The 6,000-nt window shown below is 48.9% G+C and overlaps 1 long non-coding RNA gene across 1 annotated transcript in view; it reads left to right on the top strand.

Moving 5' to 3' along the window:
• The first annotated feature begins 320 nt into the window (after positions 1-320).
• LOC138645865 (uncharacterized) overlaps positions 321-6,000 on the top strand; it is an 80,557-nt gene continuing 74,877 nt past the window's right edge. Inside the window, exon 1 of the long non-coding RNA XR_011314784.1 lies at positions 321-690. This is a non-coding gene — a long non-coding RNA (uncharacterized lncRNA). The remainder of the gene's footprint in view (positions 691-6,000) is intronic.

Raw genomic sequence — 6,000 nt, 5'->3', positions numbered from 1 at the left:
TGATAAATGATGGCAGTTCCTTTAATTGGCCACTAGATGTCAGCACAAGACCATATTACTGACTATTGAGCAGTTTGCAATCTTTCTCTAGTCTCAGAATTACAGATCTTGCAGACCTCAGTTTCAAGTCTTTTATAATAGAGGGGCTTTAGAATTTTGAGTTATATCTTTATTGGTAAAAGTCCTTAATATTATTATATTGTTTGGGCCTTTAAATGTGAGTGGAGCTAATTGGTATATACAGACCACTTAGACTTTGGGTACCCCTCAGGTATTATCAATAAAGAGGGGAGTGGAATGCTCACAGACGGACAGTTAGGAGTCTTCAGAGGCACTTCTACATGTGTAACTTTCCGGCACTCAGGTCTGGAGCCTTAGCAACTTCTCTCCAGGAGAGCTCTGTCGCTTCTCACGTTTCTTATCTAAGTGGGAGACCCCTCCGAGGAATGTGCCCCCACCCCAGCAGCTCGGCTTCTTATCTCCAGACCCGGAGAGCCCCTGCAGTGATCAGCATTCCCCAGCACCGGCGCCACAGTGAGTCCCCGTGTGCTTCTGAAGCTATGCAAAGAGACGCGGCCTCTGTAGGAATATTCCTCCGCCCGAGTGCTGCGGTCGGGTCTCCCTATTGCCGCGACCAGCCCCGACTTGTGCCACTCCAGGGACACCGAAGGAGGGATTCCCCGGGGTCGGGTGAGCAGTCCCAGGTACCTTTGTGCACCGGGCCAGGGGCACACTTGCAGAAACTCTCCAAACTCCGGCGCCTGCAGATGGTGTCCCTCCGCCTCTCTTCTCTCGCTGCACTCCTTCACCTCTCAGCTCAGCGAGAGCCGAAGTGGATGTCACCGCCACCGAGGCTCAGCAGGGGCACCGCTAGCGATCTCAGGGGGTCACGGAGGTTAGTTCTGTGAGCGGACAGTACCTCCTTGTCACAAGATCTTCGCTCCAGGCAGAGATCAATATGGCGGGCTGGCTTCCCGCCTTTTCACCATCAAGGCCAGCACCTTGTTTCTGGGCAGTATATTAATATATCCCAGACTCTGGGGTACTCCCACAGTCTATTGTGGTGTTAGGGACCTCCAGGTGATTGAACCCCTTTTCAAAAGAGATAAAAAGGAGTCTTTTTCTTTCTCCTCAGGCAGGAGCTCTTCAGCCGCACGTCCATTCTCCTGCTCAGTCAGGCCACTGAAGGCAGCATTTTCTTATTAAGGATGTCTATGTATTTTTTTTGCATTAACCATACCCTCCACAATATGAAGCCTTCCAACACCATTGGCTGCCATACAGCCCCAGACCATTACTTTCCTCGGATGTTTCACAGAGAAGCTCAAACACTCGGGCTTGTACTCTTGATGTGGGAACCTTCTCACATAAGACTTGCCATCATTTCCTAAAATGCAAAAAGTGCTTTCATCACTAAATAGCACTTTTTTCCACTCCTCCGTCCTCCATTTTAAGTATTTCAATGCCCACAGTTTTCGCCTGTCTTTGTATGGCTGTCATCAATGGCTTTTTTCGGGCCTTGCACCCTCTCAATCCTGCTTCCAAACATATCTTCCTAACAGCTGATGTTGCTACCTCAATATTGCACTTTTCTTGCCATTCTCGCAGAAGCTGAGGAGAGGTGAGCTTTCGATTTGCAAGGGATGTTCTTATCAGTAGGGTTGAGCGAAACGGGTCGAACGTTTTCAAAAGTCGCCGACTTTTGGCGAAGTCGAGATTCATGAAACCCGATCCGACCCCTGTGCGTGGTCGGCCATGCGGTACGCGACTTTCGCGCCAAAGTCGCGTTTCAATGACGCGAAAAGCGCCATTTCTCAGCCAATGAAGGTAAACGCAGAGTGTGGGCAGCGTGATGACATAGGTCCTGGTCCCCACCATCTTAGAGAAGGGCATTGCAGTGATTGGCTTGCTGTCTGCGGCGTCACAGGGGCTATAAAGGGGAGTTCCCGCCGACCGCCATGTTACTGCTGCTGATCTGAGCTTAGGGAGAGGTTGCTGCCGCTTCGTCAGAAGCAGGGATAGCGTTAGGCAGGGTCCATTAACCACAAAACCGCTTGTGCTGTAGCGATTTCCACTGCCCAACACCACCTTCGGTGTGCAGGGACAGTGGAAGCTACATTTTTTTTTTTTTTTTCCCCTCAGCGCTGTAGCTCATTGGGCTGCCCTAGAAGGCTTCCTGATAGCTGCATTGCTGTGTGTACGCCGCTGTGCAAACCAACTGCTTTTTTCAAAGCACAAATCCTCTTGTTCCTTCCTTTCTGCACAGCTATCTTGTTTGTTTGTCCACACTTTTTATTTAATTTGTGCATCAGTCCACTCCTTATTGCTGCCTGCCATACCTGGCTGAGATTACTGCAGGGAGATAGTAATTGAAGGACAGTTCCTTTTTTTTTTTTTTTTGTGGGAGATTAAGATTGACATTTCTGCTAGAGTGCCATCTCTGTCTGTGTCATCTCTCACTCAGTGGGCCATAGAAAGCCTATTTATTTTTTTGCTTGATTTGGGTTCCAAAATATACCAGAAAAAATCACAACATCAATCAGTGGGAGAAAAATATTGGCCTCAGGGCTTGTGTGCCACTCCTTACTCCTGTGTGTGCCATCTCTCACTCAGTGGGCCATAGAAAGCCTATTAATTTTTTTGCTTGATTTGGGTTCTAAATTCTACCTGAAAAAATCAATAAATCAATCAGTGGGAGATTAATATTGGCCTTTGGGCTTGTGTGCCAGTCCTAAGCGTGCCATCTCTCTCTCTCTCAGATAGTGGGCCATAGAAAGCCTATTTTTTTATTATTTTATTGGGTTTATAAATTTTCCCTGGAAAAAAAAAGTGGGAGATTAATATTGGCCTCTGGGCTTGTGTGCCAGTCCTGACTCCTGTGTGCGTCCTCTCTCACTCAGTGGGCCCTACAAAGCCTTTTTTTTTTTTTTTTTTTTCCTAAATTCTCCCTGAAACAATCATTTCATTTTATTTGTTTTATAAATTCTTCTGTAAAAAATAATTTTTTTTTAATTTTTTTTTTCCTGAAGTCTCCCTTTTAAAAAAAAAACAAACACAAATCAGTGGGAGATAAATATTTACATTTGCGCTTCAGTGACAGTCCTGCGTGTGTGCCATCTCATTTGTTGCCAACAACAACAGAGTGTGTAACATTGTGGCTGATTTTCGTTGTGGTCTCACCCACCTGTAAAGGGGTAGCTAAATCATACTGAAGTTATAGCTCACCGTGTAAGTTGTGTGACAGCAACAAATACCATTCGTTTGGTAACGTTTTTAAAACAATGAGGAAGTCTGGTGGAAGAGGTCGTGGCCGGGGGCGTTCATTGTCAGCTGGTAATGAGGGTAGTGGTAGTGGTGGAGCATCAGGTGGTCGTGGGAAAAAAAATATTGCACCTAAGTCTGGAGCTGTGGAGCCAGGTTCGTCGTCTGGCTACACAAGGCCTCGAACCCTCCCTTTTCTGGGAGTAGGAAAACCGCTTTTAAAGCCGGAGCATCAAGAGCAAGTTTTGGCTTATCTTGCTGACTCAGCCTCTAGCTCTTTTGCCTCCTCTCGTGAAACTGGTAAAAGTAAAAGCAGCGCGTCGTTAGTGGATGTTCACGGTCAGGGACAAGTCGCTTCCTTGTCCTCTTCAGCAAAAACAACAACAGAGAAGAATGCAGCAGGCGACACAACGGGTTACTCCATGGAGCTCTTTACACATACCGTCCCTGGCTTAGAAAGTGAAGCAGTTAACAGTCCATGCCCATTACAAGTTGAATCTGACATGGAGTGCACTGATGCACAGCCACAGCCAGACTACTATGCTGGTCCTTTGACTCAGACCACAACATTGCCCTCGCAGGGTGCTGATCAAGAATCAGACCCTGATGAGACTATGTTGCCCCATCACGAATGCTATACCACCGACCGACACGGTGACACAGACGAAGTTGCACACGAGCTACAAGAAGAGGTAATAGATGACCCAGTTCTTGACCCCGATTGGCAGCCATTGGGGGAACAGGGTGCAGGCGGCAGCAGTTCTGAAGCGGAGGAGGAGGGGCCACAGCAGGCATCAACATCGCAACAGGTTCCATCTGCCGGGCCCGTATCTTGGCCAAAACGCGTGGCAAAGTCAAAACCTGTTGGAGGACAGCGTGGCCATCCGGTTAAAGCTCAGTCTGCAATGCCTGAAAAGGCATTTTTTTAAACAACATCCAATTGATCAGCGCAAAGTCATCTGTCAAAAATGTTCAACTACCTTAAGCAGAGGGCAGAATCTGAAAAGTCTCAATACAAGTTGCATGCATAGACATTTAACCACCATGCATTTGCAAGCTTGGACTAACTACCAAACGTCCCTTAAGGTTGTAGCACCCTCGGCCAATGAAGCTACTCATCAACGCAACATCCCTTCCGGCAGTGTAGGGCCACCATTTTCTGCACCACCTGCAGTATCTGTGCAGGTTTCTTTGCCAGGCCAAAGCAGTCAGGGTCAGGGAATCTCCAGTTTCGTAGTAGGAAACACTGCATCTAGGGCACCGGCGGCAACAATACCATCTCCCACCGTCTCTCAGTCTGCCATGTCCACCGGCACCCCCGCTAGTTCCACGATCTCCAGCTCTCCAGTCCAGCTCACCCTATATGAGACTATGGTTAGAAAAAGGAAGTACTTAGCCTCGCATCCGCGTACACAGGGTTTGAACGCCCACATAGCTAGACTAATCTCGTTAGAGATGATGCCCTACCGGTTAGTTGAAAGCCAAGCTTTCAAAGACCTGATGGACTACGCTGTACCACGCTACGAGCTACCCAGTCGACACTTTTTTTCCAGAAAAGCCATCCCAGCCCTCCACCAGCATGTTAAAGAGCGCATCGTCCATGCACTCAGGCAATCTGTGAGCACAAAGGTGCACCTGACAACAGATGCATGGACCAGTAGGCATGGCCAGGGACGTTACGTGTCCATCACGGCACACTGGGTAAATGTGGTGGATTCAGGGTCCACAGGGGACAGCAAGTTTTGGACAGTTCTGCCTAGCCCACGGTCTAGGAAACAGTTGGCTGTAGCCGTTCGCACCCCCTCCTCCTCCTCCTCCTCGTCCTCCTGCAGAAGCGAGAGCTCGTCCACAGACCCCAGTCGCACAACCACTCCATCCGCAGCTGCCACTGTTGCACACCAGGTCTCCCATTATGGGGCAGCTACTGGCAAACGTCAGCAGGCTGTATTGGCTATGAAGTGTTTGGGCGACAACAGACACACCGCGGAAGTTCTGTCCGAGTTCTTGCAGCAAGAAACGCAGTCGTGGCTGGGCACTGTAGATCTTGAGGCAGGCAAGGTAGTGAGTGATAACGGAAGGAATTTCATGGCTGCCATCTCCCTTTCCCAACTGAAACACATTCCTTGCCTGGCTCACACCTTAAACCTGGTGGTGCAGTGCTTCCTGAAAAGTTATCCGGGGTTATCCGACCTGCTCCTCAAAGTGCGTGGACTTTGCGCACATATCCGCCGTTCGCCTGTACACTCCAGCCGTATGCAGACCTATCAGCGTTCTTTGAACCTTCCCCAGCATCGCCTAATCATAGACGTTGTTACAAGGTGGAACTCAACACTGCACATGCTTCAGAGACTGTGCGAACAGAGGCGGGCTGTTATGTTTTTGTGGGAGGATACACATACACGGGCAGGCAGTAGGATGGCAGACATGGAGTTGTCAGGTGTGCAGTGGTCGAAGATTCAAGACATGTGTCAAGTCCTTCAGTGTTTTGAGGAATGTACACGGCTGGTTAGTGCAGACAACGCCATAATAAGCATGAGCATCCCCCTAATGTGTCTGCTGATGCAAAGTTTGACGCACATAAAGGATCAGGCGTCTGCACCAGAGGAAGAGGAAAGCCTTGATGATAGTCAGCCATTGTCTGGTCAGGGCAGTGTACAGGACGAGGTAGCGGGCGAAGAGGAGGTGGAGGATGATGGGGATGAGTATATTTTTAATGAGGAAGCTTTCCCGGGGTCATTG

Source organism: Ranitomeya imitator, chromosome 7, assembly GCF_032444005.1.
Source record: "Ranitomeya imitator isolate aRanImi1 chromosome 7, aRanImi1.pri, whole genome shotgun sequence".
Lineage (NCBI taxonomy): Eukaryota > Metazoa > Chordata > Amphibia > Anura > Dendrobatidae > Ranitomeya > Ranitomeya imitator.
The sequence above is the reverse complement of the archived record's forward strand: the minus strand, read 5'-3'. Positions and strand labels throughout refer to the sequence as shown.